The sequence below is a fragment of the Chanodichthys erythropterus genome, chromosome 11, assembly GCF_024489055.1.
Source record: "Chanodichthys erythropterus isolate Z2021 chromosome 11, ASM2448905v1, whole genome shotgun sequence".
In the NCBI taxonomy this organism is placed as follows: Eukaryota; Metazoa; Chordata; class Actinopteri; order Cypriniformes; family Xenocyprididae; genus Chanodichthys; species Chanodichthys erythropterus.
The window spans coordinates 8,213,271-8,234,846 of NC_090231.1; the positions used below are offsets into that span (position 1 = coordinate 8,213,271).

The window sequence follows — 21,576 nt, forward strand, 5'->3', positions numbered from 1 at the left end:
ATTCCTTGTCTACTTGTGATCTGATTGACCAAAATGCATCTTAATACCAGGTGTAAACAGGGCCTCAGATTATTGCTTCATTATCACAATTAAAGAATGAAAAATGGACCAAACTAAAGCACTTTAATATTATAGAAAACACATAATCAGTACCTGAGAAAATGATTAAGCTGTCAGCTGTGATGCTGCAGAAATAGAAATCTGATTTGAATTTCTGTGCCACAAAAATATTGTATCGCTTCCCAAAAATCCCCATCTGCCATTGAAAGTGATGTGACATGTGGCCAAGTACTTGTGCTCTGCATTTTACAAATCCAAGTAAACAAAGAATTGAGTATTTAATACACACACACACACACACACACAGAGCACTGGGTAGCCTTTTTTTTCTGCGGTGCCCGGGAGTGATTGGGGGTTAGGTGCCTTGCTCAAGGGCTCCTCAGATATGGGGAAGAGAGCGCTGTTCATTCACTCCCCCAACCTACATTTCCTGCCAGTACTGAGACTCAAACCTGCAACCTTTGGGTTACAAGTCCGACTCTCTAACCATTAGGCCACAACTACCTCGACAACTGCTTGATTGAACAAGCAGACAGCAAAACTCGTGGCATTAGCTAAATCAAAGTTACTGTGTTGGACTTGTAGGGGTTGCTTAAATGCTACAAAAAAAGCATTTTAAAAAAATCCTAAACCCACTACAGAATTAATTTGGTGAAGTTATATGTTTAATGAAACATAAATCATTTATGCTATTGATACATATTACAACCACTGCATACTTACAGGCTGGTTGTATATTAAAATGAACACAGAGGCTTGATTGAAACCATGGATATGTGCTGAGTTGATTCCTCTCACCAAACCCACATGTCAGTGCAGCCTGTTTCACACATCCTGCATCTGTAATGTGTAACATTGACAGCGTTTCTGCTTTTCATAACAGGCTCCATACAGAAAACAAACTATTTTTATTAATAACAGCCATAAATTATACAATAGTCTTTGGACATGAGATAATGAGATCTAGTACAAACTTTATCATTTTGAAATCTAGTTTGCATACAAAGTATTACATTTACGTCCAAATAACAATTATTCTACATGGATTCCAAACCTCAAAATACTTTGTTTTTTTTTTTTTTTTTTAATAATGTTGATCAAAAAAGGCGAAAGATTGCATTGATAAATGGATTCACGGTGCATTTTGCATTTCGCTGAGGTCATCTAGGAAAATGCAGCAGAATTATTTCCCATTATTTTGGGAAAAGTCAATACTTGGATATGCAAGATAAATGATCGAGGCCTGAGAGTTTCATTTTAAAGCAGTAACCTTATGTCATACAGCTGAACGGTAACTTACTGTACAGGCAAGAGGGCAGCTAGACTGACAAGTGGCTGATGGGACCTCAAAGGTTTTCCTTTTCAAACAAGACTGTTTTGGCTGGGAACGTCTTAATGACAACTCGCTGTAAAACAGCTGCAGCACAACTCAACAGATGTGCAGGTGTCGCTGACATTGCTGCAGGGAAAGTTTAGTCTCTGTCTGCAGCCTGATGAGTCAGTTCTCGATTCATCAATGCAGGGTTCAGGACAAAGAAAGCTCTGATACAAGTAGAATTTGTACAGACTCAGCCGGAGCAGTTCTTGACTTATTCAGTGAAACACCAGTCACTACTTTCACCATGGCCAACTCAACATATGCAGAGAATTGTCTCTCCATCAGTGTCTGACTCCGGTTTGAATAATGTAAGGCTGAACACTGTTACTGACAATCCTCATTTTGGCTGCGTGAGATTCTCCAGCTTTGTTGTTGTTGAGCAACCGAAACACGAGCTGTTAAAGCTCCGCCCTCTTCTGGAGCAGCAGCTCATTTGCATTTAAAGGGACACGCATAAAAATGGCGTGTTTTTGCTCACACCCAAATAGGGGCAAACTTGACAAGCTATAATAAATGATCTGTGGTGTATTTTGAGCTGAAACTTCGCAGACACATTCTTGGGGCACCAGAAACGTATCTTACATCTTGTGAAAAGGGGCATTATATGACTCCTTTAAGGAAGCAGAACTGTATCATTAGAATCAGAACTTTATTTATTACATTTGTTACAATTATCATCCATAGCTACAAGATGGCCTTAAAATGGTCTTAGAAATATACTTAAATATGTTTAAAAGCAGCATGTGGGGAAAATAAACAATGCATGCTGACAGGTTCTTCAGAAATTGAGGAGGAGTTCCTGGGAAAGGCTGCAGATGGTGGCAGCTGTTAAAAATGCTGATGGTAATAGTGGAAGATGAGGACATGGAGGTCTGACTGCCAGCGATGGATTTAAATGACCGCCCATCTCACACAAACATTCTGTCATTGCCTCCCCCTTCCAAAAAACAATACATGCCATATGCAAAACCACTGTGCATGAACAGCAACATCAGAACCTGAAAAAACAGCAAGACAACCTGCACTACTATTCAGAAGCAGTTATTTATACAGGACTATATATGTTTATTTAATCTGTGAGCTTGTGAATTGTATGTGATGGACCGGGAATCATCAAAATCATACGTTAACAGTAATTTTCACTTTCACTTACGTTGTACAACAACATACTCTCCAAAATGAATGAATCACTCAACTAGTATGGTTCTTTATCATAAAGCTGTCGCTTCAATTAGTGAATCTGTCAATCAAACAGAGGAGTCATCAGCTTGAATCAATTGTGTAAATTGTTTACAAACCCATTCTTAAGTAAACTGTCACATTAAATCCAATGCAACTGTTTATGCAAGAATAAATTTCAGAGCCATTTACACAGAAATTGGTTCTGTTTGTGTGTGTATGTATATGTACAAACACACACTTGGCTTCATATAAAAAAAACAAATAAAAAAAAACAAGGAGAACCAAGTTTACTCAACATGAACATAAAAAGGGAAATTAATAAGGATGAGCGACTGACTGTGCTCCACTGGATCCTTCTGGTTCAAAAGCAAAGCCTAATTAATTGTGTTTATTGACGTTCATATGAGCCTCCACCTTATGCAACAATGAGACCCTCGCTGTGCCTGACGAAGGAAAGGCAAAGGCCTTTGCACAATGTGAGATAAGCTTCTTTCCTCTCCTCGTGCCTTCCTCTGACCTCCCGGGAAGGTTAATTGCAAATTTAATTCATTGTAGCAGAGGCTGGTAAATTTTAAGGGGCAGAGAGCAGCAGCAGGCGAATAGTTGGCCGGTGGTACGCCGGGAGTTTCGGGGACAGCTGTGTGTTTGAAACCATTTCCAATGAGTGAACTCAGAGTCCCAGACCACGAGAAAGGAAAGCAATCGTTAACGACTGGGAAGTCAGGCACGCTGAAGTAACCGACTGTAACAATGGAAACATGCTAGAATGACCTCACGGCTTCCTACGGGCTTCCTATCTGCCATTAAATCACCATTAACTATTACACAGAAAAATGAGGTGCTGATATTTTGACAGATTTAACAGGTAGAGATGTGCAAAACTACATATTATTTACTAGTACAGGGATTCCCAAACCTTTTTCTCAAGTCATTTAGACTTAAATGTTTACTTGAAGTACCTCCTGTGATTTTTTAATTATTTAATAACATGTTTGCATGTTCATGGTTCTCTGATGTTGGTTAATTGTCACCTGACATGCAGGTATAACACCTGTAAAAAATAAATAGGGAAAATTCTGTTAAACTAATACCCTACATTGTGTCCTATTTTTAAAAGGAGTGAACTATTCCATACATGCTTTTGATCAAAAACAGCTAGAGAGCAAAAAACATGGTACGAAACTCAAGGGTCTCAAGAGTCCCCCCCTTTCTGAATTCGGAAAGGCACGGAAAATGAGTAACGCATTCTATGGAGCCCCTAAGGGACGTGGTTAGGCTTGCTGAAGTAGTCAGTTACATAGATTTCACTTATCATGTGAAGATAGTAAGGAGAGATGACTGACAAGACAATGTCGGAGGATTTGGTGCACAACTGAGCCGTCATTGACATATCTTATCTTGTAAAATATGTGGTCAGTACCGCCACTCCCCATTTCACAGAGTGTGCGTGACCAGCGCTGACCGCGAATTAGAAAGTAAAAGTGAAAAGCGTGCACTGCATTCAAAAGCGATTTCAATAGCGGCTTTGGCTGCATCCCTAATATGCACTGTGATCCACATTGCGGTTCAAAGTCTGGGGTCGGTTTATGTTTTTGAAAGAAGCCTCTAATGCTCACCAAGGCTGCATTTATTTGATCAGAAATAAAGTAAAAACAGCAACATAGTGAAATAGTTTTTCTGTTTAAATTAACTTTTCTATTTGAATACACTGTAAAATATAATTTCTGTGATCAAAGCTGAATTTTCAGCATCAGTCTTCAGTGTCACATGATCCTTCAGAAATCATTCTAATATACTGATTTGATACTCAAGAAACATTTATGTTGCTTAACATTTTTGTGTAAACTGTTACATTTTGCAGGATTCTTTGATGAATAGAAAGGTCAAAAGAACAGCGTTTATTTGAAATAAAGATGTTTGTAACATTATACATTTCTTTACCATCAATGTTGATACATTTAATGCATTAAAAGTATTCATTTCTTAAAAAAGAAAAAAACATTAATGACTCTAAACTTTTGAACAGTAATGTATAATCACAGTCTTAAAAACGCAACTCTCAACAGCGAAAAACGATCTATGAGGACGGTTACAAAAAACACAGACTGTGCAGCCTTTATATGACAAATATTCAACAGATAAATTGGCTCACTATCCATTAATTAGTCCACACAAAAAAACAGAGACCTAGTATAATAATGTGAAAATTGTTTACAGCAGGCGATTTGAAATCCACCAGTAATTGCCTTGTTGAAGGCAACGGATCCGTTACACATGCGGTGCTTTGATGGCTGCAGTGGCAATGCTTTAAAGATGATGAATAAAGAGATGCAGCTTCTCAGAGATGATTTGTACTGTATTAGCATGCCAAACTCTCCATGAGAAGTTTCTCTAAATACCACAAAACAAAAAAAAACTGTAGATCCTACCCAACTTTATTAATGTGCGTCCAGTTCATCCTGATCCATTCCCAATGGAAGAGTTGCTGCCCTTGGATAACTCCAAGACATTTGTCTTACTTGAGATGTCAGCTGGCAGTGGATTAAGAAATAGCACACATTACGAGGTTGGATGACCGATAAGTAACTGGATTCGGTCACTACGAACAGCATTTCAGAACCAGAGCAGTTATTAGCTTTTAAAACTCTCCCAAATATTCTCATGTGTCCAGAGAGAGATACAGTAGCGAGATCTGCTTGGCTCTCACTTATTTTAGTAAAATGGTTTGCCAATAAGACGATAAGCCAATAAGTGCGATCCAAAAAGCAGCGCTGCTTCTCTCGGCATGTGCCATGAATTAGCTGAGAGACACGCCGAGCTTCTTTCAATCTGTCTGGGCCGGCACTCTCGAATGGCGCAGAAACCCATTTGGATGCGGCCCATGGGAGGTGGACGGGCATCAGACATCCATCTTGCTGTCAGGACACAGACACAGCAGTCTCTCTGCACGCAGAAATCGAATAATGTGCCCATAACGGGCACACTATGCTTACCTTTACCAACTCATGGCGTAATGTTATTTGACATCACTTCTGTTGAAAAGATTTTAAATATAAACATTGTCTGCTAAACCCTCAGATAAAACCCCTATTTGTCTTCAGAAGACTCTGGGGCCTCATCGCTTTTAAATTTTGCCTTTTGCCACACTGAACAGGGACCGCGAGGATCCGAGAAACAACACAGACAGGAGAAATGACAAGAAACCTACATGACCATGCACATGATCTAAACAGTAGACCAAGGGTCAGACAGGCTCTACATTTATTTTTATATAAAACGAATCTATTAATCTATCGGAAATCTATGTAAGTCAATCAATATTTAGTTAGTCATTGCTTTGCCTCTCTAACGACTTTCCTTTTCAGCTGTCAAAACACATACACATGGTTTCAAAGCAGCTTTACAAAAAATTATGATGCTAACATTCATGCCATATTTAGCAGATTAGAGCTGGGCAATAATATAATATAAACAATCAAGCAATTGAGGTTTGCTATAGTATATCAATTGTAATATGCAGATAGCTGCACAATGTATCGAAATTATCGAAATATTGCGATATGCATATCGCAATGGCTTAAGATAACTGAATGATTTTAATACTTCAAAATAGAGTTACTGAAATTTTAAAAATGTGACGCTTTAGAGGTGTTTACGAATCCGCTCAACAGCGCTCAAACGGCCATTAGGTTGATCATCGGATATGTCTGTGATTGGCTACAATGATAATTGCATGGCAGCGTTTAAAAACATAAGGAAGCGTGAATCTGAAAACGTTTTGAAAGCGTGAGCGTTTGAAAGCATGCGTCTATCAGCGGACTGGTCCGTGATAGACGCCTGCTTTCAAACGCTCCCATGTTTATGTGTGTAAGCACTTGGTGAAGAGCTTCACTGATGACTATTGACAATGATTTAACAGCGTTGATCATTGAAGCCAATCACAGACATATCTGATGACCACGTCAACACAATGGCCAATCAGAGGAGTTTACGAATCCGCTCAACAAAGAGTCACATTTTTAAAATTTCAGTACCGACTAGGTACTGAAGTCGGTACTTTTGACAACATTACTTCAAAAGATTTCAAAAAGTTATTAGGCGCAATAAGCGAAGTAGGGCCTACTCACACGCACAGGAAGCCGCTTCTTGGACAGCACGTAATCCCAATTTCAGTTCTCTTTCGCAACTTACATGGCTAACTACTCACAAAATTCTGTCAAAATGCCCATCTTGGTGAGTATTCATGTAAATACAGTCAGTTACGGCTTAAACCCTAAAACCCCTGAATGACACTTATGTAGCTAATGCTACAGTAAAACAGTTTGGTGTTTGGTCAAGATTCATATTCATGCATTTTATATTTCATGTTAATGGCTTATGGCTTATCATTTATCAATATTACATTTGATTTCATATATTCATGTACTCCTACTCCATATATTAAGCCTCATCATATTTTCAAGTATTTACTCGTTAGTGTACTTCTTTATGGTTATCCTCCTTTTATCTTTAAGAGATGTATGCTTGGTATATTGAATTGTTCTTCAAGGTGTTCCAATGTGACCGGTCATGTTGTTGTTTGTGGTTAGATATTGGACGCCTGCTAAGTACTGCAGACGCGATGATGTTTTCGGAATTAGCTGCTCAATTGAACTTAATGTACCTTTGTATCAAAATGTGTCTGCTTCCATTTCTTCTGACATGTGATAATGCATGATTTGCAAAATTCCCTTGAGGGTATCAAAACAACACCTTTTGTAGCTATTTTCATCTATCATTAACATTTGACCAGTCACTCTGACCTAGCCGTTGCACCAACAATGACATAATGGATAAGTCTGTTTGACCTTTTCTTATTAGACCAAAACATAAGTTTGAGTGGGATGTACGCTTTCCTATGCTTATGGTATAAAACGGACTAGGTCTTTGATAGTTTAGGCTTTTCCTTTGCTCTTTTTGCTTCTCTTTTACCTCTCATTTCATTCTGCGAATGTTTTCATTTTGTTCCTTCTTTCTCTATATTCTGATCTTCATCTTCATCTATTATATACAATACTCTTTTTAATTAATAAATTTGCTATTCCTTATTCAAATTTGATCTCTGACATAATCATTGCTGTACTGCCTGGATCTCAACTTCGAGAAGTTGCAGGGGTGAAACATGTATGTTGGTTACATCATTTTCAGTTTTTAAATATATTTATATAATTTACATTTTATTTTACATGCTTAAAGCATTACCGCATATCGAATTGTTTAATGAGTTATTACAAATCACATTTTTCTTAAATATCATGTGGCCCTACTTACTTACATTTGTCATGAATCCCTCCATTTTTAACCATCTGACTCTTATGTAACACCCACTTCTTTCACATCCCACTTAATTCCTAACTGAATAAATCAAGTCCCGTTCTGCATTTTTTTTTCTCATTGAATATCCTGTTTCAAATGTCAATTATATCAGATATGAAAGGAAAATTGGTAGCAAACAAACACACATAATTCCTGAACCAAAAGTTCGAACAAACGTTTTCAGAGCAATGTTTTGAAAGTGCAACAGAACAACAGTGTTAAAATTCTTCAGGCACACTACAAATGGCTGCATGATAAACTCAAGTAAGAGTAAGTATTGTATTATTATACAAAATGACACTCTTTGGCTTTAAGAGTGAATCTGCAGAGGTCATTCGCTCTGTTGGACTCTTTCCTGTCTGCTCTCTCTCATCACGTTACTTCAATTAGCTCTGCAGGAGCCCAGCAGGATGAGCCCAGAACATTCCACACCGTCACAGATCTATGCCAGGACAGAGATAAAACCAAATCTGTACACGTCTATCAGAGATAAAGGCATTTACACTGATAAACTTAAACTATAGGCTTCACAAACCACCAAATACAACAAAAACATAATTAGAAGAAATTACACTGACAAATTCATTAAGGAAAAAAAAAAAAAAAAAAAGGTTGAAAACGCATAAAGGAAAACATTAACTAGCAGTAGCAAAAGATTAGAAGTCTAAGGCTGTTCACACTGGAACAAAATATCTGATTTTTTTTTTACTCGCATCTGACAGAGACCAGAATTTGTATAACACGTCTAAACAAAAATCCACACGAGATCTGATTTTTTTGCATCAGATATAAATCCGATATCTACGTCTAAACGTGCATATCTGATCCCCCTTTGAATTCCAAGCCACCACAAGGCGAGGACGACACATGCCACAAAGACAGCTTTTCAATGTTATATTATGAAGCAGATGTGCCTGAGTGTGCTTACAGTAAAACTAACAGCTCATTTTTACTGGGGTGGAAACTTTAGTTAAGAAATTGCACACACACAGAAACATTCAAGAGTATAGAAACTGATTTTCCACCTCTGAATATAAAGCTACATTATATTTTCATATATTTTGTGAAATAAATTAGGTGATAACTTCACTATTTCTGTAAATAACGAACAAGCTTCACTATTACATACAGACGCACACTGTAATTCAGTCATAATCTCTCTCAATTCATTCAAATTCATAAAAAAAAAAAAAAAAAAAAAAAATGAACCACGCTTCATCTTTCACTTCAGAATTCTAGATCTAACAAGCCGTAGATAAAAATAACAAATGAAAATTACAGTTATTTTACGGTCTAATTCTGTTCAGTCAAACATCCTTGACAGCTTTTAACTCATCCATGCTGGCAAATAATCAAGGCCACCCGACAGGAATTAAATGAATAATTTTAGTACGACCGACCATTCAAAACCAGAGAGCTAACCATGTCACATAGTAAAGAGATGATATTGGATACCAGTCGTGGGGGGAGAAAAGAAGAAGAAAAACAAATTTGGATACTTTGGGGGCTTAAACAGTGCCACAAAAATAATATGGGCGTAAACAGTGCCACAAAACACATGTAAACTATCACCAACACAAGCTAACCTTGAATGAAAAAAAAGGTAACATTTCTTAATGTGGGCACAGTGAAAATTACTATGATACTTAGTCCACATTATATTTAAGCAAATATTATCCTAAAATGCTGTCCTAAATTATTATTAGATTGAACCTCTAAAAAAAAGAAGTGTCTCAGAAGTGCCATAAATCAGTCATTTTAACCTACTTTTACATTTTGGCCAAGTAATTTCAACAATGAATCAGAAACAGAACAAGGAAACCAAAGTCTTCATGGTTCAAAAGAGATGAAAATATCATTGGCCATCAGACACTATGAGAAAACAATCACAGACTGGACACTCGAGAAAAAAAACATACACCAGCAGCAGAACTGCTGAAAGCTCCTTCCTGTTCTTCAGCACCTTTTGAACTCAGTAACTTTTACAAACTCAGTATGCTTGTGTAGTACTTTCTATTAAATACTTCCTTGGCAAAATCCCTAAGAAAACATGACCGTTTCATTTCCATTAGAGAAAATTATATAAAAAAGGAATAAATTAATAAAAGGATTTGGAATGTTTCTTATTAAAATTGCATAGCAGGAAAGACACAGCAGCAAAATTGAATTACACTTCTAGAAAGAAAGCAGTGCAGGCTGAAGAGATAATATTTGAGTCATTATCAGTTAAACTTAAAGCTGGCAGTAAAAGACGAACAAATCACAAAGTTTCTAAAATCGCAAAATGTTAGACTATCAAAATACCACAGTAAACATTCTGTTGGTGAACAAGATTACAGGGAACATGAAAAAGTTGCTGCTTTTGATGTACAAGCAGATGTGCACTACGATGTATTTATGTTTTTCCCTTTTTATTCAAAATGCTTTGATAAAGAACTCTGAAAAAGCCTCATTGGAAACTTTCTCTCATATAGGAGAGGGCTGAATTTAGCCTGTAACGAGTCATTGCTCTTTGGTAGGATACAGGGAAACTGAAAGGATGCAATCAGGAGCGCCTGTGATACAGACTTAAAAACAGGCTTCCTGGAGAGTCACATCTTAAAATTGCCTAAATATAAGAGTTAAAATAACAAAACCACCCAAAATTAGATTCAAATAACCTTCAGAACAACTTAAGTACAGTCATGTACATCACAAAATAGCCCTGTACTGTTTTACATGAAATGTTGTTTTTGAAAATTGTCCATTTGGATTTCTCCATGTGCGTCTCATCATATATGATGCACATGTTTTACCAGCAATTTATCATCACCAAACAGTGCTTACACTGAAATTTTAGGTCCAGGTTTAATCATATTTAGTGCATGTCTAATGTTTTTAGGTGCCATGAAGCGGAATAAAAATAAAAATCACTGCTTTTATAAAAATCAACAACAGCGATTTGATAAAAGACACTAATGTTTAAAGTAGTAACGTTTCATCACGTAGTTCATTAGTCTAAAAGTCAAGGATGATAACAATAGGGGCATTCGCACCGGAGGAACCTCTTCATAGTTCCTAGAACTATTGGCGCAAGTGCCCGGATTTTGGTGTGTTCGCACCGGAACTAGGAACGATTTTAGTTAGGAACTCCTTTTGGGGGAAATAAATTAGCTCCTACTTCAGAGTAGGGTCTAACCAAGCACAACAGGAACTACCAGTGACGTAAGTGCATGCTGATTGGCTCAACACAAGCAAAACACTAGCACCCGCCATTTTTTTTTTTTAGAAAAAAAGCACACACAGATTATAGCCTATATGTTTACTCCACAAACGAACTCTACAAACACTGAAAAAAGTGACAGATGGACCTCTCAACCATTATGTTAATGAGAAAATCCAACGCATCTTTGGACTTAGCAAAACATGATTATGTACTTCTGCTCAGCTAGCAAAATTGGGCATCAACCACACGCAAACACAAATACTTTTTTCATATACTGTCTACTTTCTTTGTATAACAGTTCTAATAATGTACTGTATTCGTACTGTATTCAGATCATAAACAAATGGAGAATAGTAGCGCTGTGTGCTTATGCTCTGGTGTTCTCAGCGCCATCAAAATAAAAGTCACAACAACAAGCGTGGGTTACGTAACTTCAGAGTTCCTACTGGCGGTGCGAATGCAACCAGGGGTTTTGTTTAACCCCTGACACCATCCTAATGGGCATTTTTAAAATAGTTTCTCCATGAGAAAAATCTTGTGATCGACGCAATGGATTATGCGGATTTTGGACTCATTCAATCGGGAGCATCCACTGTAAGTAATGATGTGGCGTTTTCTACGATCTATGCATGTTTCATGAAGTTATAAGTGAAAATGCCACATGAAAGTTTAGTCAAAGCCCAAAACAATTATGCTTGTACTCTACTCCATGAGACCTTTCAAATGACATATGACACATGACTATCTGAGCTGTATGATGTTTTTGACACATTGCAGTACATACATAGTACAAAAAAGTATTTCAAAATTATGAAAAATGTTTCCCCCTATTTATCAGCAAATAACTCAGCACTACTTAGGAGTTTCATTGTAAAGTTCAGACTCTAAGCTTTCAATTGACACCTATTTTGTGTTGATCAAGGCAGTAGTTTTGAAAAATATGATTATTAATTTTTTTATAGCTAGGTGGCACCCGCGGATGGTACACTCCAGTTTAGTTGATCCAGGTTGATCAGAATAGATATTAAAAAGCTGAGCTGTTTCTAAGCTTTAAAATGATACCTATTTTGTGTTATTCTTGTCAGTGTTTGCTTATTTGATTATGAATCAAATCTTCGGACTTAAACTGTTCACTCAAAACTCATTATCTCCTCACCTTCATCTTGTTGTAAACCTGTAAAAAGGTATTCTGAGAAATTTCTTAGTGCTCTTTTTTCCCCCATGCAATGAAAGTCAAAGAAGTCCAACTTTTTCAAGGTTTTAGGGCGAGTACAATTTCATTTTTGTATGAACTACCACTTTAAGGAAAACTTGAATTATCCACACCATCTTTCCATCATTTGTAGCTGTGCAACCTCCTTCCCAGACTCGGCAGCCCTCACACATGTATAGTATAGGGAAATTATACTATGGGATGTCCTAAATTCTTAGACCGTTTCGAGTGTCGAGCGCTGCTTCATTACATCCAGTGGGATTTGGTGAGACGGCACTTTCCAAAGAGGCGGATGAAAAAAAGTCTGGAAAAAGTGAGAGAGGGACTGGTGAGGACAGATGAGGCTTTCCTTACTGGCCTCGAGCTGCGCTGTTATTCCTAGAGGCACATCCAGCATTCGGCAGGTGCCATGCTGGCAGGCCAGACATCATGACACACCGCTTCCACCAGCTCAAAATCCTTTAATTATTTAAATACACAGCCACTTTGATGATGTTAATATTTCAGTGCGTCTGAAGTGGCTAGACACCAATTTATTAACCTCGCTGAACTATGAGCGTGAGCATTTTGCAGTCTGGATGGATAATAATGGCATTTATTGCATTCAAGGATGACTTCTGCTGTAGCCAGCAGCATGTGACATGTTAGAAAGGCTCGGCAGACAAAGACTGTTTTTTAGTCTGGAGTCACATTCTACAGCAAAGAGTCTTTTGTCAAGAGTGACAGTGAGGAAGTATGATGAAACTTCCCAGTGTCATTGAAGGGACTAGGGATGTTTATTATGTTGTCTGTCTCTCGTTCTATCAATAAGCAGCGGTCAGTCACAAGCAGAACCACCAGCTTTCATGTGTCCTACAGTTTGGTTAGCAATAAAGCACACAGTCGAGAATCCAAAGCAGTCAGTCACTCAGGCTGCCTTTAATCATTTGCGTTATAAAAGAGACACTGGGTCATTTTCATTCTGTGAGTAAAGTAAATAGCATATTTCAATTTGCAATGTTTCAGTGAATATTGCAAAATATGGTGAAATAAATTAATGAATAAATAAATAAAATGTTTCCATCCCATGTGTTCAAGAGAAAAAAAATAAAAAATAAAAATCATCTCTTCCAGGGAATTTGGCACAAAACACAAAAATTAAAATAGAAAACTGCAGCCACTGGGGAAGCCACTATGCTTCTGTTGTGCGTGTATTTATTCATATATATATATATATATATTTATTAATATTTATTATATATTTTAAAGGAATGGATTCTGGAATCCACTGCCGCTTCAATATATATCTTTTAAGTTATTAAATCAAAATGTATCTTTCTGTTAAATTATTTGAATGGCTTCTTCAACGTATGTTAAAGCATTTCTTTTCCTTTTCAAACACTAGAAAATAATTTTGAATATTGACTGTACCTCTCACTGAGTGATAAGAACATGTTATCAGTATGTTTTGGGGAAAGTTTCCTGCTCAGAGCAGAGCTCAGATCAACTTCAGCCTTGAAGAAGCTGTGAAACGTGTGTATGTGCGCTAAGTGTTCTGTGCAGGTCCTTTGTACTGGTGGTCATCTGGAACTCTGACTGAGACCAGCAGACAATGTCATGACCCCAAAAGGACATCCAGTACCTAAATCCAGAGTCCCCTCGTCAGCATCGTGACGAATGGAGATATGCTTCTGACTATCTGTCCATGTGATTTTTCTTCTCTCAGCCAATCAGAATCATTCAACCTGAAGTAATAACGAAGTTAGTGGACTCTGTTAGAGTATAATTGTAGTGGAAATGTGAATGTATGCAGAGCGGCCTACGAACTCCTTGGGAGACTTGAAGCTGGCTTCTGCTGATGAAACTGCAAACTATTCTTCAGTAAAATGTTCTTCAATTTATTATTTTTTTTAAAACTCTTACTCCGGGTCTTTATTCATCATATCTGGTCTTTTGGGTCTTTAACTGTAAAATTCCCCTACAATATATATCTCTGTTTCCCACAGGATTGTGTGAGACTCTGGTGGGTGAACATCGGTTCCTCTAGGGGGGTCCGGGGGCATGCCCCCCTGAGGAAAATTTTGTACATTTTTTAATTTAAATGCATAAATCAGGTGCATTCTGAGAGCAAAATTAAGTGAATAGATCAATGAAGAAATTTGTTCTCTTGTAAACAATTTTGTGCTCTAATAGTAATTTATATATTGGTGATGGTAGGGCACATAAGTCACGTACACAACATATAGTAGGCTAAATGATAGTTCTTAAGTAGTCAAACATGTAGAGTATACATTTAAACCATTAAAAATATGTAGCAAAAGAGGTTACTTTTGTTGAATTAATTTATTTCTAGAATAAAACCGCAGCACAAACCACTTATGGCTGTCCCGGGTGCAGAAGGATGTGCTTAAAGCAATATGGAGTCACAGCGCGCAGTTACGCTCCGCTGCGCATTGAAAAGTTCACGGCACATAGATGTAGATATGCACAGGGATTCTCTAACAGTATATTAATTATAAGTTTCTTCTCAGTTTTAAATTCCAGTTATTCTGCATGTGACGCCAATTCATAGTCCTTGTGTTGTGCGATCTAACAGACGCACTGTAGCCAGTATGATGACATAGTTCAGAAACAGTAATAAACTCCAGCAAGATAAAGTCATTTTATGCAAATCCACAGCCCTTTATCTACATATCAAGTATTATAAAAGGAATGTATCATATTGGAGAGTTTTACCGTGCTGTTACCGAATGCGACACGCTGTTTGAGTGCTGAACAGATAACGATTGACAGCTGCAGCGGAGGGAAGACGAGTTTGAGTGAACTTAAATTTAACGATGTGTCTTCTGTCCCTCAAATGAAGCTATGGAATGGCTTCAGATGACTTTGAATATAGTGCACGAAAACTTAATTGGTGCTAGTCTATTTCTTTTGCTCTATGACTCTCACTTTTGCCGTATAAAAGAGCGCAATTATCAGACGGTTATTTACCATGACAGGCCTAATTTCCGTAATACTGAGATTTACGGGCCGCCACAGTCTAGTTAATGTATGGGACATACTGTGTGTATTATTTTAGATTTTCTTTTTAATTTAATTTAATTTAATTTAATTTAATTTAATTTAATTTAATTTAATTTAATTTAATTTAATTTAATTTAATTTAATTTAATTTAATTTAATTTAATTTAATTTTAATGTATATATGATGAGGGCAAAGTGCATTTTTGTGAAAAAAAAAAAAAAAAAAAATGTTGTAGCTGAACACTGCCCTTAAAAATGGCTAATGTATGGCATATGTTTTAAAAATTAAATGTTCTCCAACCGAATTTCAAAGACATTTGTTTTAGATCAATAAATAACAAGCATGCAGTTGGTTCATGCAGATAAATGATCGCTCCATCATCAGGCCCATTAGCACCAATTGCAATTAAGAAGGTCTGTGGCGAGAGTAAGTGACACCATGCTGTGCTATCATGCCGTCAGTATCTCCCTGCCAAAAACACACTCTTCTCTCTACCCAGACAAGGCTATCCCGCGTCAGCTCTGCTAATCTAAAACAGGAACTTGAGGATAAACAGGGACTCTGGGAAGCAGCTTCACAGCAGGGACGGCTATGGTCTGTGCAACTAACAAAATCACTGTACCTTAGCTCGGGAAGCAATAATTCCAAGTCATTCTAGTGAAATGTAATCATAATATTTAGAAGGTAAGTCAATAAAATGACCCACAAACAATAAAACAGCTGCACAAGTGATTATTCTTTAGGGTAAAATTAAGGAAAGGCAAACAGAATAAAGGCCATCTCTGTTCAAGGGGTTTAACTTAAGTGAGAGTCATAGAATGATAATTACTCCTGAAATTTCTAGAATGCATTTATTTACATCTACAACTACAATGTTAAGCTCTCATAACTTTAGTTTACTGATGCAAAATATCTAGAGACATTGAAGGCCCATGTAAACACGAGTTGATTAATGACAAGGAATTACAGGCTTTAGGTTTGTTTTTTGGACCCGAACGTTAGATCGACGACTGATTGATTAGATGGTTTCTGTATTCCTTAGGGCTGCAGTTTTTCTTCATCCATCTTTTTGATACAAGCCGACTACAGTCAGGCCTTTTTGTGTTTGAGTTGTGCGCGCAGACCTATTGAGGAAACTCAGGCGGGCATTGTCTTTCAAGTCAGGAGTGTGAAGTTACAGATGGAACTGTGGGGTCAAAAGTTAGGAAAACAAAGCAAACCCTGGGAAGGTACACAAAGAGCAGTAAGGCCTTTCATTTCAGCCATCCGAGCAAACCACCCACAATGACAGCAGACCTACCACATCCGAACACAGTCACATCTTAAGAATCACCTTGCTCAATATTTAGAGGAGTGGGCTTTTCAGGGATGGATGTTGTGATCTGGTGCTACAAATCTGAATGTAATGTTAACAAAATTACGAAGAAAGTGAAAAATTATTCTAATACACAAACTGCGAACAAAAATATAAAACAAATGGAAAAATATTTTGTTTAAATAAAATATTTTTAATAAAAATTATATATATATTTGAGCCAAAAGACAAAAACTATAACCTAAAAAAATGTACATGAACAGATTGTGATTAATCTGCACAGTAACTGAATTGAATCCTAAAGAACAGACAAGGCCATGTTTGCTTTTACACGCTTGAGTGTATGTCTGAAAACACAGTCTCGATCGTTCACACTTGCACGGGTGTTCAATGGACAGCTGAAACCACTGGTCGATAAAAGCATAGAGACCTTTGGAGAGCTGTGCACTGCACCGCTCTGAGGCTAATGAGATTGTTTAGGCTGGTTCAGCATCGTGGATTCGGCAATCTGTATGGCAGAGACACCTGGTCAACAGGCCCTCATGCTGTAAGACTCTTACAGCGTAATCCAGTTTAATAGGATAGAGGGTTTAGCTGCTCGACTGTGATCGCCACCGATGAATGTCCCAGCTGAGCAACATTTAAACTAGTCTCACTGAATTAAAAGTCCCAACAATTGGTTGTATGGTGGCAAAGGACCTCGTGCAAGGTGTGTACAAATGACCATGTTTGAGAACGGGTGAAAACGCAAGGCAATGACAACAGATGGCGGTCCAGGGGGTCACTGGGTCGTTCCTTCTACAAGAACGAGGTCATGAGCTAAAATGACTGGTGACGTAAGGATTTGACTTTAACACAGCACAGAGGTCATTCACTGGTGACATGCTGACGTTCTCCTACCAGACAAGTAGGCCTGCACGATTCTGGGAAAAATATTAATCACGATTTTTTAGCTTAGAATTGATATCACGATTCTCTACAACGATTTTTTTTCTCATGAAATGTAATGTTTATAGCACACATGAACCATGACAAAACAAAACAAATTGGAAGTAACGTACCAAAAATATTTGTTTTGGCACCTATAGAACATTGCACATCACCACAAGCCTACAGCTGTAAACATAGAGGCTTCAATGAATAGAACTACCGCGCTCGCTCGACGAGTGAAACACGAGACTAGCGTTCACACCAAACGCGAATAGAGAGTCAAATTCGCGTCTACCGCGTCTAGTTTGCCGCTTGAACATTTTGAATGCATTCGCGCGTCTAGAGCGAAATAGACGCGCGTAAAAAACAAGCGTTTGAAGCGAAATTGACACGCGTCCGAGGCGAAATCCGCTTCTTGTGTGAGGGGCAACTGCTAGGCGGTTGTCTGTTTGCAAGATGGCTGATGTTGATCGTGCGTTCATCGAGAGAGCCACCGCTTTGTATTTGCTCTGGAGAGCAGAACAGCGGCGTAGGGGTCAGCGTCGCGGGAAGGCTGCGGGTCGATAAACTTGTACGTGACTCAAAAGTGAAATGTGTATTTACAACTTACCAGGTAGCCCAATCTCCTCACCGACACTCTTCCAAGCGAGCTCCTTTTTATTCCTGTCTGAAGTATGAACTTGTGTCATAAATCTCTGGCTGACGCGCGAATGAGGCGAATTCGCGTCTTCCGCGCCGTGAGACCTCCAGACGCGCGTAAACGCGTCTTTACATTGACTTAACATTGAAATCATTCGCGCCAGACGCTCTATTCGCGTTTGGTGTGAACAGGCGCTTTGTCGTTGGCTGAGGGTGAAGCCCTGTGAGAGCGGTCCTTTCAAAATAAAGGCTGATTTTTTATTTTTTTTTAAAAATCGAAGTCATTTAAAAATTAAATCGTGAACAGGGTGAATCGAGATCGCGATTTTATAACGATTTATCGTGCAGGCCTACAGACAAGCTGACATTCTTTGTCTCTGACCCTAAAAAGATTAAGATGTCGGCAGTTAAGCTGTAGTGTGCATTTCAGGGCTGTGCAAAAATCTGAATCAGAATTGAAGAATAGTCAATTCACCAACTGGAATGTGAATTGAAATTTGAATTAGAATGACAAAGAGGAATTTTAAAGTTTTACAGTTGCACGTGTTTTGTGACGTTTCAGCAATGGCCCGATCAGGATACTGACAGTTCTGTTAATTGTCCCGAGTGTCTTTCACGCTGGCCTTGGGCCATCAGGCAGTCCTTATTGTTGAGCCCTGACAGGTGAGTAAGCGAAAATGCACACGGTTGCGGTAATGCATAGACGCACATTGTGTGAGGATGTGGAGTGTGTCAAAATAAAGGATTGCTTTTTAATGTTAGTCAATTTATCAATGCATCAATCCATATTGATGTATTGTTTTGTTACACCTCTTTATTCTATATCTACCTACACCCTTGTTTCTATATTCTATATCTATCCTATATCTATAAATCTTCAAACTTCCAGGTATTGTTAAAAATCTTTTCAAAGCTTTCAAACAAGACTTTGTCAAGACAACATTCCAATTATCTTGAATCTCAGTAAATTTGGGTTGGGTTGAGTCCTTCTTGACTGATAGATTACAGCGTGTTAATGCAAACTCTGCTTTGTCTTGCCCTATTGTTACCAACACAGGTGCCCCACAGGGAAGTACCATCTCCCCAGTTTTATTCACTCTCTATACAAATGAAAGTAGAGGTTCCTCATCTGATGTTTTCAATGTTAAATATGCCCCATCCTCCACCCCCCTTAGTCATTGTTGCTACGTCTGACAAGGTGCTCTCATGCCACACTTCAAGTTCTCACGCAGTGAAAAATACATCACAGAGCAAAGAGGACACCAAAAACGTGCTGACAGACAAAACTTAGGAGGTTACTTTTTTGTATGAAACAAAGTCTTGGCTTTCAAATTGTCATTTTTTAAAAGAAATCCAAACAATTAATACTGTTTTGTGCCTCTTGAATGTGTTGTGACAGATCACTGTAGCGCCTTAGTTCGAGCGACATGTAAACCGATCATCTCCTCCTAGTTATTGCACAAAATAAACATGAATGAACATCAGAATCAGAAGGTATGTTGTTTTAACTGTGGAAAGACATCAATACACCATTTTTCAAGTTCAAGTCCACCAATGTTAATCGACTAACTCTCCTGTCTGGTCCGTTTTATCGGACAAAACGGCAGATTAATCCGCATTATGATTGGTCAGATTGCCTGTCAATCAAACTCCCAGAGAAGGGTGAATTGTTGGTTTGATCACTGAAGATGAAGTGGAGTATCATAGAAGTGTGGATGAGTTTGTTGACTGGTGTCAATCTAGTTTCCTTCATTTAAACACCAGGAAAACTAATACGTTTTTTGATTTCAGAACAAGAAAAGATACAAACCAACAACTGTCAATGGTGAGCGCACTGAAGCAGTAAATAAATATAAATATCCAGGGACAGTCACTGATGTAAAACTGACATGAGACATAAATACAGGAGCCATTTACAGGAAAGGGCTCCAACGATTGTATTTCATGCATAAACTTTTGCAGTTTGGTGTGGAAACATGTTTTTTTTTTTTTCTATCACTCATTTGTGGAGAGTATTTGGACTTTCAGCTTTATTGCTTGCTTGGTATTTCTCACTCTCTGTAGTAAATAAGATAATGAGGCTAGTAAGACTGCAGGTAAACAGCAACACAGTATGACAACACTATGTGATTCTCGAAGTGTGAGAAAAAGCCATGTAATTCTCCGGGATGTATCACATCCTCTTTATGGTGAATATGAGTTGTTACCATCTAGTCAAAGGTATAGGGTACCGTTATTACAGACTGCCTGTTCACAAAGATCTTTTATATCCTCCATTATAGCTCTGTTAAATAAATTCTTGTGATATCTCAGTTGTCATTTTACATCTATGGTAGTGATTTTGTTGTTTTTTGATATTGGTCGTATTTGTAATGTGTTGTAATCTGTTAATGTTTGTTTGAATTTGTCAATTGTTGTTGTTGTTGATGACTGAGGGGTTACCACAGATACAGAAAGAATTTCCGAAAGGACAATAAACCACTATTAAATTGTGATTATTGTTCCTTATTCAAATTGCAAAGTTGCATCTTTTTTTTGCTACTACAATTCAAATGGAATTCTAATGCAGAAATTTGCATTAGAATGTAATTGCATTAAATATTAATTTAATTAAAATTGTTCATTTAAATTCAGTGCTAAATGACCATTTCATCTACAATAAAAAAAAAAAAAGAAAAAAAAAAAAAAGGGAGTAAACTGGCATTGTGGGACGTTCCACATCAACAAAAAGACTGGCAATGAGAAGCATATTTTGCAGTAAGAAACTGAAGTGGCCATCTGTCCCAGTGCCAAAACAGGATAGATGTACACTGCTGCAGGACGTGGGTTTTCGGCAGAAAGGTGGAACAATGCTGTCGCAGGCTTGTGTTTGTTCTGCCGAAGGGGCAATTACACTGCTGATATTCACATGGCAGTGACAGGCGGAGATGAAATACAGGCAGACGGACTCATCTGTACAAGGCTGTGCGATTAAGCAGCGAGCCCGTCTGACGTCAAAGGAGAGCCCTGCAGACGAACTTCATCTGAGGGCGGTCTGACCCGCCGACTCGACCTCGTCTTGTTCGCCAAACCTGTAAACAGGCGGCCGTGAGGGGATGAGCTGACGAGCGCAGGGGGCGAAATACTGGGGAATTTCCGGAGGATGTTTTATTGGGAGAGAAACACAAGGACGCAACCTTAACCACATGAGACTCATTACAGACTAGAAATCCATCAAAAAGGAATTACATTCAATTCTCCATTAGCGTAATTAGAATGCACTGCAAACGAACCGTAATTTAACCCTACGCAAAGA

At 38.0% G+C, this 21,576-nt stretch overlaps 1 protein-coding gene across 1 annotated transcript in view; it reads right to left on the reverse strand.

Annotated features, from left to right (window-relative positions):
• Nucleotides 1-21,576, reverse strand: part of chsy1 (chondroitin sulfate synthase 1) — a 77,647-nt gene that overhangs the window by 22,067 nt on the left and 34,004 nt on the right. The gene's annotated exons all lie outside the window — the stretch shown is intronic.